At 44.0% G+C, this 13,265-nt stretch overlaps 1 protein-coding gene across 1 annotated transcript in view; it reads right to left on the reverse strand.

Moving 5' to 3' along the window:
• Positions 1 to 13,265, reverse strand: part of LOC129381531 (uncharacterized) — a 204,494-nt gene that overhangs the window by 97,138 nt on the left and 94,091 nt on the right. The window lies entirely within an intron of this gene.

Consider the following 13,265-nt stretch of genomic DNA (forward strand, 5'->3'; position numbering starts at 1 on the left):
GAGGTTTAACTCGCCCCTGTACTGGCGAAATCTAGCCAAGCACATTGACGTGACTTTTACCATTTATTTCTTGCTCTCACTGGAGAGAAAGAAAGGAAGCGCCAACTGATATCAAAGTAGGGTCGTCTGGGCTGGTCAGGATGCTGTCACATGGTTACAAAAGCACTTAAACTTGCCGTCTTACCGGTATAAGATACGCATGCGCCCTCTGCCTAACGTATCAAGTGTCAAAGTTACGTATCATGCGAAGTGCAAAGTGCCTCTCGACAAGTAAGGTCGGCTCGGTAACGGATTAACATAGTGCTGCCTAATAATTCTTTTCTTGTGGTCTTTGGAACGTTTTCATGGAGGCAAAAATATTTAAAATATTGCCACCTGCAGTAGTGGGGACACTGCAAAAGAGACGCGAAAAACACGAAGGAAGACGGGCGTGTTCTAGCACCACCCGCTCGATAGCCTGATCCCGCCGCCGCTGTTTTTCAGGGGCCAGTGTTCCTTATCGAACGTCGCCAGTCCTCTTTGGAAACACGTGACTATATAAAACCTAAACTCTGGGTTATTACGTACCGAAATGATGGTATGATTGTAAGGCACGCCATAATGGTCGACTTTAGAATAACTTCGAACACTCTGCTTACTGCCGGCGTACCCATGCCGAATTGCCTCGGTAAACTTGGACCTAACCCTGCTTCATATTGTGAGCCTTAGATCACCATCTTTCCTTCACAGCCTTTATGTATTCCATAGCGGGGAGTGAGTAAGCAAGTTACAAACCTGCAAGTGTACGGCACATTGTAGCGTCTTAACACGGTGGAAAATCGGGTGAGCTTGTGTAGTTTGCTGGTTGTGTTCCCTCCTTACTCTGTGCTAGTCCGGTCGCGCTGTTGTAACCATGAAGAATGTCAAGGCAGGCTGCTCTGGCCGAACGCTCAAAACTGCCAATGCAGTACTGTTTCAGCCATCAGAGCTAGACCTCCCAAGGAGAAATTACGAAGTAGAGGCATGATTGTTACACGGGTAGCCATCCTAGTCGTCTTCGAGTTGCTCTGCAGTGGAACTTCTAAATGTTAACTTACGTGGCGCCGCCTTCAAAATTGCCTGATGCTTCCTCCATGCCAGCACGGCTTGTGCTGGGCCTTGCGTGATCGATGCTGCTGACGCACCCCAGTTGCTGGTAACTTGTGATACCATTGTCAGGGATGCCTGTATGGCATAAACATATAGTAAAGTGTTCATTTGCCGTAGTGCAAGGGCAATTCATGAAAAATGATATTTCATGCTCATTGTGCCAGGCAAGAAGCTTTTAGTGGTTGGGAAACTTTACTGTTGTGCTTCCGTACGCAGTGCTTTTTTTCTTTCTGCAACTTTCTTGAATGCATACAAGAATTTCGTGGCGATGAAGAAGCCAAGCAAAATGAAGATTGTGCAGTATTGGTTCCTTCTGATGATTATAACGTTTTATCTCAAACAGCGAGCAGAACACGACAGTGCTCGAAGTGAAAAACGACATGTCGGTTTCTTGTGCGTGGAAACCTTGACCCAATATATTTTCTGTGTTATTCACTAATAAGCACAATAGATGGCTCACGAAGTTCTTGCTTGTTGTCCATCTATTACGAGCAGCAGGCATAGACGACAAAGAAAAATTGAGAGGTCGCATTTCTACCGAGGGATAATAAATTTTTGTTTGACGTATGCCCCTAATTTATTGACTATGACAAATAGGTGCGTCATCCAACAACCTACTCACGTTTCGGAAACTGGTTATCCGAAACCCATTTGGTGACTCCGGTAGCTGAAGTTTGTAAGCGCCGGCTCTAAGCAGTACGTGTTTTGCAGCTCATCACGAACGCTAAAACGGCTGTCCTCGCCAATCTTCCTGTGTAGGCCATCAACGGGCTATAGGACATTATCAAATAGATTTCTCAATGCGCATGTGTAAGAGTCATATTGCAGACACCAGATGAGCTTGGAAAGAAATGCGGAAGTGTTAATTCACGGGGCAATGCCATTGAACTGTGCAACGGAAAGCGTCAAAGCGCGGTAAAAGGGGGGACTGTATGGATAGCGCTGCAAGTATTGTACCTAGGTGCACATTTTCGCTACACCTGCGCAGAAATTCCGTGAAATTGAGAAGAAAACACGCGAGACCTACAAGGCAGAAATTACGGCCTCAAAATGACCCTCGACGCTACTGCAATTTGCCTTAAAACTGCAGAAACACGCTGCATTGTTGAATAAACCTTTATTTAGAATACGAAAGGGAGGGGGAGTATGCTAAGAATGTTTACGGCGTTGTCGCACTCACATGCTTGAGTCTCTGCGCCTTAGTACGTGACAGAAAAGATCAAACGCGCATTCCCAACCAGCGGAACTCAAAATTTGAGTTTCATCATCTTTGACTGCGGAGGAACTACAGTGTGATTGCATAGGCGTAATTTAAGGAACTCATTTTTATTGTCTGGCATTGTGAATTTTATCCGTCGCGCCGTTGAAGTCGCAACGTTCGTCCGCGGCGAAAGAGGTTCCAAAAATACTGGCCAAAAATGGTGCTTAATGTATGCAAGGAATGCTAATCGCTTTACAAAAAATAAAATTCAGTTTGGAATGCTGGTGTTTCGGCATGGCGTAGATTTTCTTGTTAACAAGTCATTACAATTTCGCGGTAATAGCACATGCATTGAAAATTGTTGGGTACTGTGATTGGTGCCCTGTTTACGCAAATAATGTTACAGAAGCCTATAGTTGAGTTATTTGGTAACCATTTATGGCATAAGAGCGTGAACAACTACCTAACAATTTTGTGCATCCTTGTGTTACATTTTCATCAACTTGTGAAAGTTGTTTACGCTGCGGCTGCGACTTGGCTTGCTGGGTATGAAAGAACCAAAGCATAAATAAACTGTTGTGGGCTGCCCCAAATTGCATGCCGTAACTTCTGCAGTCGGCCGCAACGGGATACGTCCTCTGCTCGATACATGCTATGGGTGAGCGATTATCGCACTGTGCCGAAAACGTGACCGTACCGTTACGACCCTCCAGTGAAGACATCTGAAACGCCTCCCTAATTGCCCATCTTACTCTGCATTCGCATCGAAGCACTTGATTTGCCAACCAGCTTGATCAGGTCAAGGGAAACATCATCACGATGTGAGCAGGACAAACCCACTGAGATTCTGCTTGAAAAATAAACTTGTAGACCAATGGTCAAGTCATGATTCCATTTACGAGTGAATTAGTCACTGCACGGAATGAACAGTCTCGGCTTCTGCCAATATTTAGGAGTGTCCTTTACTAACCCACCGATACAAGAACATATTCATTCACCAGCCTCTACTGGATAGGTTATGTATGAATTTGCACGTATTCAGGTAAGCACAAATTTCTCAGCAAGGACTGTTATAAGCTGGCTCATGCGGAAACCGTTTTGACGGCACTGGAAAAGTGCATCCTTGTACGCAATAAATGTACCGCTGTCACCGGAACAGTAGGGGATACCTCCTGCTTTTGTTATGAAGTGTCTTCACAAGTTCCACCGGTGCCAAATGGCCATCGCCTACGTACCGCCGACGTTGTAAGTGCCCTCGGTTATCAGCGTGGGCTGTGTGTTCCACTGGTACTTCCACACGTCATCAGGAATGCTGCGTTTAATAAATTATTGATCAGACAATTACTAGCTGTGACAAGAATGGTTGAATTTATGTTTTATTAAAACAATGTTCCGACGAAGTAAAGTCGTGTTTCGTAAACGCGCTACTTGCAATGGTTCGTTCTCATTAAAGACTGACTATGCTGGCTGGCATGGGACGAACGGAACACCTGAGGCCTTGCACGGAGCAGAAAGCTCATCCACTATAGTCAAAACGGCACCTTCACTTGCACAAATTAATTATAATGGTTCCATTACCATGGCTTACAAAGTTACAATGGTTAGTACTTTAAAGTACTTACAATGGTTCCTACGTAGTTTTCTTTATAGATTGATTGCTTCACTTGCCACAGTGAGAGAATCCTAGCAATAATTTCAGAGTAAAATCTTCATGCATGGAACATATTTTTTGCATCAGTAAATCAGGTTAAAGTATAAGAATGATACTGTGCAGATGGTTTCTGCAATTATGATGAAAACCTGCCCTAATATTTGAAAAATTAGTATTTGCACCTTCCTGATGTGATTCGGCATCGCCGTGGTGAACGTGGCGTCTTCACGCCAATTACGATCATGACTCATGGATCCGGCGGCTATGACTCATATGTCATAATTTAGGTATTATATAAAATTATGGGCTCAGATGACTTGGTCTGAAGAATACGAACAGATTCCTGTCTCTTAGCCAAACAATAATTTGAACACTGACGAACAAAACGACTAGATCGAATGAAATAATGATGAACTAGAATGGTGTTCAAAGATATTTGTTTTCAAGCGCTGCTAAGTTTACTTCTGTGTCACTCGCCCGAACCTATCTCAGAATTTTTTGAAAGATGAAGTTTATTGTGAGAACCGCATGAAAAATATCCTACAAAAGATACAATGTTTAACAAGAAAACGGCTGCAGTGCGACGTCCTACTGCATTTGTTCACAAATGCTAAACGGTACCGTAGAATATCATGACTTTCCAATTCTTTATCGGTGTGGCACAAGCTACCCCAAGTTATATAGTGATTTGAATAAGAAAACGATTTGAAACCCAGTAATCTAAGCTTCACTTGTCAAAACATTAAGAATAGAAACAAATACCTTCATCGCCCAAACAACTCCAAGCGGGAAAAATGTGTTTTCTCTTTAATGCGCATTTGTTGCCGTTAAGCAACTCATGGAAATGGAAGAGCAATGGTTTTAAACCAACAATATTTTTAAATCAACAAAAACTAAAGCTTTGAAACGGGCAGTACCTTCTTGGTCACAGTTTCTTTTTAATTGACAAATGACAGTATTGTTGAGTACCTAGACTTGTGCCTTGTGTAGTCTAGAAAATACTTACGCGGCGGCGCAGCAAATGTGCACTGCGGTTCAAACTAATTCCGGGGTTTTTCGTGCAAGAGCCACGGCTTGATAAAACGCATGCCACAGTAGTGGACCGAACATAAATTTTGACCAACGTTGCTTCTGTAACGATCACCACCTTCTGTAACACCACCACCACCAAGCACCAACCTTTTTCAAGTGTCCTTTCATCAAAATTTGGCGGTCGCACCTGGGATTAAATCCGGGACTTAGAGCGATAGCATCCCGTGGCGGGTGTGCAGTACAATAATCAAACACAAAAAAAAATATTTTCTTCTTTAAGTACGTTCGCCTAATTTCCTGAGAAATCTTAGCCTGAGCGCTAGACAGCTGACTTTGCGCTGAACATGGCAATATTTTCACACGTCCAGAGCATTGATGCGTCTAGGTCTAAGAAAACCTCCGACTTAAAAGCTCAAGTTTCCTGTCGAAAGGACCCGTTTTAGGTGGGGATAAAAGAACAGATATATACATGCCTATTTTATGGGTCGTGTCTAAGGCTAACAGCATTGACTGAAAAATTAAGCTGTGAAACTCACGTTGTGTAGGCGCCCAAAGAAGATGAAGCGCCTGTGGTACCACCGGAGCTTGTACTTGCAGTTGCCTCGTGCGTCATAATAAACTCAGGAGGCGTGTATTCGTAGCTTCTTTCATCAGCCATGTCTGATGTTTCGATGCCGTGGAACTGGCGTGTATTCACGGATGCGCAATGTTGAATGACCGCGCATGCGCACTCAATGCCAAGAAAGAACAGAAACTAATAAAACTTTTGTCACTTCATGATTTCGATTAAAATGATACCGCACAGCTGGGAAAAACGAGGCGTTTGAATTTGCCACTAGCTTGAAGCGACTGTGCAAAATTTTGAACGTAGCAGAGGTGCCCCAATAAACCTTGCATGCTATCTTTCCGCCGAATGTCCTACCGGAACTCACTTACAAAAAAAAAAAAAAGAAAAACAGAAATGTACATTTATCGGCTGATATCGCTACCCTTCTTTCATGCTCCTCTCAAAGTGAAGTGCCCATCTTGCTGGCAAGAAATTGTTGCTCGTGTAAGTGCTCGTGGAAGCGCAGGACGTATACAAACTAAGTTAGCCCTAACTTGCGTATGATTACTAGCTACTACAATTCCGCAGGCTGCTGTGGCACTCTCTGGTACAGTTGAAATAAAGGAGGTAGTTCTTATCACCCTACGAGTGGCGCTCGCTTTGTTCCGTTACCCACAATCGCAGTGGTGTCTTCGCGAACCCCTAACAATACAGAACAGCAACTACTTCACACTTGCCGCGCTTCTTCGATAACGAAAGTTCACGCGTCGTGCAAGCCATAGCCCGAACACCGGGCATAGTTTTGTGTGGTTGCTCCAAAGTCATAAATTGCGTTTCACGCCAGCACGACCCAGCGGTGCAGTCGCTAAACAAAATACGTTACTGCGCCAATCCGCCCCTCGCATATTTGTGTTGCGCAAATTTTAACCAAAAATGGATTACAAAGAATCAAGTTCGCAACCTTTATAATAGTTACAAGTATGGAGCCACAACAAATAAGGGGCCGCGAGTAGAAACAAGCCGAGCCAGCAGTCGAATCATTTTTCCCTGTGTTCTCGCCTTGAGTGGATTCACGCGCGTATCTTCGCCGTCGTTTGAATTACAAGGGGGACAGGTTCCATTTACTCGTGCTTCCACTGCTTCATGAAAATGGTTGCGGTACAAAAGTTCTCGCCACTGCAAACACGACTGGATAATGATAACAAATCGAGCAAACTTAAGACGTCCATCGGTATTGAGCTTGTTCTACATCATGCAGGCTTCATTGTGCTTTTTGTATTTGCTTAGCGGTGCCTGCTGAAAATAAGTTATAGTGAGCACCAACAGGTGGCTTTAACACGCTAATGACTCAGACGACGCTCATTTAATGAAGTAAATTAAGTCTGTCTTTATTGCGTAAGGAAAAGTGAAAAGTCACGCCAGCACACTGATTGCAGCGCAAGAGCACAAGCCGTCTCTCTGAAGGATAGCTGTCGACATATGCAATTCACTGACGTCACATAAAAGCGCACAGATGCTAATTAGGTGATACGAGCGCAGTCCAATAAATAATTTCTTCCTGCTGCCATATGCTGGTGTTATTTTTGTTTTTGCTACCTGTCGATGATGCGATGATGACATACGTGAAACCGTGAAGCCTCCGTACAGGAATGTGTGCTCTAAATGCAAAACGGAACGACATTTATTTACCTGCTTAGTATATCCAAGGCTTTCTATGTACATTCTTCGATAAACAATGACATCAAATACAAGCATAGCTGGACATTGTTCACGTAATTACGTAATTCAACTTATGCAACACTTTTGTCTTTGCGTGATGTCTCGTAAATACTTCTATTTATAACACATCTTACTTGAAAATGAACGATTACAGTGTTTCTACTTGTTTGCGACAAAGCTGATGCTTGCTATAGCATGTTAAACACAACTAGTTATTATAAATCTAGGTTAGAAATTATTGTCAAGAAGAAATGTACCGCAGCCAATGTTGCCTTCGATGATCTGCCTGACCAAACTAAAAAAATGAATTCCCATAAAGCTTCGATTTTGATACTTCGCTCAACTTTCTCACCAGCCTGCCATTGTGTCGGCCCACTCTGCGATTTGCCTTTTTCATCTGATGAAATTTTCCGTGCTAGAGAGTCGGCGAAGTATACCCGATGTTTCGTTTTGTTACTTTCGCGTATTTTTGCAATCCTCATTCAACCATGGGACCCGTTTTCTGCATGTATTGCCATTCGTTTGTGGAACGAACGTTATTGATGCGATAACGTTAAGAGTACCGTGTCGCAGAAAATGCGGTGTCGGCGGCGTCCCCTCAAGCGAAAGTTCCCACGCGTTTATTAATGTGTATGTATATGCCGCACCTCGCTTTATGGCGCGCTGTGTATGTGAATTATATTTCAGCATCATTCTGTCAGAGAAGTTGATCATACCTTCTCTTACATTTTTGCAAGGTATTTCCTCGGAAGTTATAGAATGTCAGGCCACAAAAAAATGTCATGAAGCAAAACATGGGCACCGTATGCCCTATTCTGTGAAATCTTATAAGAGTTAAATATTATGAGCGCGAAACAGCAACGGAAACCTGAAAGTGACGTAACTTCTTTTCTTTGTCTTTTTGGCGCGGCGGTGTCTTCCGCATCGGCCCACGCAAGAGGCCGCGCTTCTACCAGAACGCTCTCCTTCGTTCATAGTGTTCGGCACCAGAGTTTCTCGGTAAATATTACGGTTATATAGTTTGCAGTTGCCGGAAAGCATGAGAAGCACTTGTGGATGTTTGAATGTTATCACGTTCCATTCTTAAAGGCGAAGCTTAAGATTCCTGCAAGTATTTAAAAAAAATTAAATTGTGGGGTTTTACGTGCCAAAACCACCTTCTGATTATGAGGCACGCCGTAGTGGGGGACTCCGGAAATTTCGACCACCAGGGGTTCTTTAACGTGCACCTAAATCTAAGTACACGGGTGTTTTCGCATTTCGCCCCCATCGAAATGCGGCCGCCGTGGTCGGGATTCGATCCCGCGACCTCGTGCTCAGCAGCCTAACACCGTAGCCACTGAGCAACCACGGCGGGTTGCAAGTATTTGCTGGAACAATACTAAAAGCGCTTAAATATGCTACTGCGTCGTCTGTGCTAAGCTCTCATATATAATATCCCGTTAGGTATGGCGATTCTTTAAAAATCTGAGACCACCTTAGCACTTCTTGTGAGTTCTTAATACAAAAGTGTTGTTGTCCAATTGAAGGCCTTTGAGTGAGCCTTGAAGTTACGAAACTCCTCTCGGGCAAGAAAGTGCGTTTAGACGCTTGCCCGACGCTTTCGAGATAACAAAATACCGGTGCACTTCGACCCGAGACGTCTTGCTACTCTCTGACTGCCATAGAATCTATGGCGACGCTCCCGAGCAAGTTGTGGTCATTTGGAGGCCACCGCTTTCGTCATGCTGCGTGTGGCAGTGTAAATTCCGGTTCAACTAGCCGGATGTCACAAATCACATTGCACAAGGTTAGAGTACTGTTAGACTGCTTTCAACGGGTATGACGCCTCCGTTTGTAGCTTGTCATTTAAAATGCGCTCTGCACTTGCCAGAGTGATAGAATCCTAACAAAAATGTCGCGATTTTATGCAATAATAAAACAGGTTGAAGCGTAAAAGGAGTGTTTGGATGGTTTCTGCAGCTATGATGCAAAGCAGCGTTCATATTAGAAAAATTACGATTTGTACCCGCCTCTTGTGAGTCGGCATCGCCGGGGTTAATGTAGTGATTTCAGACTAATTACTTTCATCACTCATGTGTGCCGGAACTATGAGGAATATATCGTATTTTAGGTAATATCTCAAATTATGGGCTTAAGTCAGTTGCCTATATTCAAAACAGATTTCTGTCTCTTAGCCAAGTTTTAGCTTGAACAATTAGGAACAAAAGGATGAACTCGAATGATTTAAGAAACAACGAGGATGGAGTCCACAAACATTTCTCGGCAAGCGATGTTAAGTTTGCTTCTACTATGCTCATCGCGGCTGCCTATATGAAAATTTCTTGACGGATCATGTTTATTGTGAGAACAGGATGAGAAATATCCGGTGATAGATACAATGCGCACCAAGTGTGTTGCTGAAACACGACGTCCTACTGCTATTGTTCACAAATGGTAAAGGGTACCCTAGCATACCCTACCTGTCTCCTGCTTCATCGCTATAGCATGAAGCAGCACAAGCTTGGCCCATTAAAACGATTCATAGCCCTTTAATCTAAATTTCAGGGGTAAGAGAACCGTTAAGAAAACACAACCAGAAGTGGTTTTACCGTCAAACTACCACGAGTGGGAAAAGGGCCAGCTTTCGAAACAGTACGCGTTCTCTTTAATAAGCATTGACTGGCGTTAGGCAACACATGCAAACGGACAAGCAATAGTTTTAAACCAACTTGGGGCGCTTCTTCCACCCCGCCTATGTTTCTTAAAAAAGCTTTATACAGGAACAGCATAACCTTGGTCCCACTTTTTATTTTATTTGGCATATTACAGTACATTTTTGTGCACTCTAATGATTCGTCTAGAAAGGACTTGCCGGTTCGCCAAAGTAAGTGTGCAGTGCGCTTAAAACTAACGAATTCAAAGGGGTTCTTTCGTGGAAGAGCCATGGCTTATGCCGCACTAGTGGGACTGAGCATCAGTTTTTACCACCAGGGTTTCTTTAACGACCACTTAAAAGCAGGTAAACGCGTGCCTTTTTACAGTGCACTTTCATCGAAATACGGCGGCCATATCCGGGATAGAACCGTGGACTGTGAGCATTGGGACCCAATGGGGTGTGTGCAGCGCCGTAATCATTCAAAAAGACAAACATTTTCTTCGTTAAATGCATCTGCTTCCCGTTGTTACAAGTGTTATCCTGAACGCTAAACAGCTGAATTTGCGCTGAACATCGACGCTATTTTCGCACCGCCCGTGCATCGACTCGGCTTTATCACAGAAAGTCGCCGATTTAAAAGTTGAAGCTGGCTGTCAACAAAGACCCGTTCTAGCTGAAAAAAATGCATAGCTGGTAAATCCTTCAATATGGGCCTTGTGTGCCAGTAACAGTATTCAATGAAAATTGTACGAGCGCTAAATGTCACTTTGTGTAGGCGCCCAGAGTAGACGAAGCGCCCGGGGTATGGTCACGGCTTGTACTTGGAGCTGCTTCGTATGGGCAGCTGAAAACAGGAGGCGTGTATTCGTTGCTTCTTCCTTCAGCCACGCCTGGTGTTTCGATGCTTTAACGGTCTGGTGTGTATTCGCCACTGCGCGATGCTCAATTCCGGCGCATGCGCACTGAGTGCCCAGAACGACCGCAAATAACGCTTTTGGCATTTCCGGATTTAAAACAAAATGACACCGCATATTTTCATAAACGAGACGATAGAGCGCGCCACTAGCTTGGGGCTAAAGCGGAAAATTTTGAATGATAACAGAGGCACTCCGATAACCCTTGCATTGTTTCAGCCAAATCATCTAAGCGAAGTAACCCTCGCTTCAAAAAAACAAAAAAAAGTTCATACGACCATACGATTATTTGGTGCTCCTGTCAAAGTGAAGCGCCCTGCTTGCAAGGGAGAAATTCTTGCTCGTGCAAGAATTCCTAAAGGTGTAGGAGGTATAGAAATTAATTTAGCCCTAACAAGCGTACGATTACCAGATGCGACAAGTCTGGTGACTCTTACGCCCTGTTCAAATGAAGTAGTTCTTATCACCCGGCGAGTTGCGCTCGCTCTGCTCTGTTACCCGTAAATTGCAGTGCTGCGTTTTCGCCCCATAGCAATACAGAACTGAAAGTCCTTCGCACTTTCCGCGATTCTTCGCTGACGAACGCGCATGCGTCGTGCGTAGCCGTAGCTCAATCAGGCCTCGCGCACTGGGGACAGTTTCAAGTCCCGCTTAGTGATTGTCCCACATTCGTAAATTGAGTTTCATGCCCACCACGACGAGCGCTGTAGTCGTTAAATTAAATATGCTGCTGCCCGCTCCGAACTTTATATAGTTGCGTTGTACAATCTCTAATCAGATATGGAACACAACGACCGAAGCGTGAGCGCTGTATCACGTTTTAAATATGATGCCACATGAGGAAGGAGCCGGAAACAGAAAAAGGCCGAGTCAGCAGTGGAGCCAGTTGTTGCTGTGCTCTCAAGCTTGGAACGAAAAGTGCGCGAAAACCTATCGCCAGACATGTCAGTTAGTGGTGCACGATTGTGCGACAAGGTGAGGGGGGCAGGGGGACAAACACTGAAACTAGATAACCTATGTGAAAAAAAAAGCTCAAAAATTTGTAATCATACTGTCGTACGAGGAAATATATCGTTTCAAAAATCTGCTTTACTATAAAACAACCGAGAATTTTTTTCCATTTCACCATTTATTTATTCTTTGTTGGTGACACCTATCAACCCATGACTCTGGCGCAAGACTTGACATGACTGCGCAAAGCAGCTATTACGTCGTGCTGAATGGCGTTGCTCACTTGAACGCGGCGGTTTCTTTCGTTTGTGTTTATATTTCCTTGCGTGTTTGTTCAAACTGTGGCGTGCGCTTCACTTTAAATATTGCGTGACCTAACGCACGGCAATGATAGGCGAAAGGCGTGAGTGGAGGGGTTCTGTTATCGTGCAAGTTCCCGCTTAGTCATCCGGCGCCCTGTGTCTCGTCGTGAAGATAAATGCGAAACGCTCCCCGAAGAAAGCTTGGCTGTACATTTGTTTACTCACTCTAACAAAGCCACAGAGTGTCCGACGAGCAGCAAAATTATTAAGTCGAATGTGTTTTTAAACTATGTTGTCTTTTCTGATAACTGTTTGATAGGAATATGAATTGCGTCGCAGGGAATCGAGAATTCTCCGAAAAAATTTCGCATATGTTGCTACACATTACGACTGTTTGCTTGCCATAGTAATTTTCATCCATTGAAATAAGTTTTGTTTGGCTAATTATATTGGTTGCTTTATTCTAGGCGAATGAAATTGAAGTTGCTTTTGAAACCTCTGTGACACTGCCGTGTATTTCCGTCCAATTTGCTCACCTTCCTTAGGAACCGACTTGAGCAATTGCCACCAATTACAGCCTAATTATGTTCACATTAAGGCATACGCCACTCTCATAATTTAATGACCCGCTGGCGCTTCAGCTGAGGCGAATTCAGAGCTCGCCTCAGCCTCAAAAGAGAAGTAATAGCTGGCCTAGGGGTCGAAATGTTAGACGCTTAAGGAATTCAAGTATGCACTCCAAGCAAAGTAAGACAATGACGTCACCCCTATTTTCAGATGTCACGTCACTTTTTATTTTTAATTTTTCTTGCTGTTAGAGGCACCGGTTGTTGGCTTCGTCCTTGTGCTTGTTCTGCCATGTACATCAATGTCATTGATATTGTTCCGTCTATAGGGTACCCGTGAAAGGGAGGGGGGGAGGTAAGTTTCTGGTGTGAATTGAGCTTGCAGGGTGTATTCATGGCTTGCAGGGTGTATACAGTCACAACGAAGCACCTCTACGAGATATCACGTGGTTGTAACGGCGAACAACACAGAAGCAAGAACTTTGAGTAAGCAAATACTTTTTATTTGGCGTAACGGAAGTAACAAAACATGTTATACTCGGGCAGAAGGATAGTGGCGGACACGTGCGACAATCGTCCAAAACGTGGTTTGTGCATAATCAGCGTCGACTATTCG

The sequence above is a fragment of the Dermacentor andersoni genome, chromosome 11, assembly GCF_023375885.2.
Source record: "Dermacentor andersoni chromosome 11, qqDerAnde1_hic_scaffold, whole genome shotgun sequence".
Lineage (NCBI taxonomy): Eukaryota > Metazoa > Arthropoda > Arachnida > Ixodida > Ixodidae > Dermacentor > Dermacentor andersoni.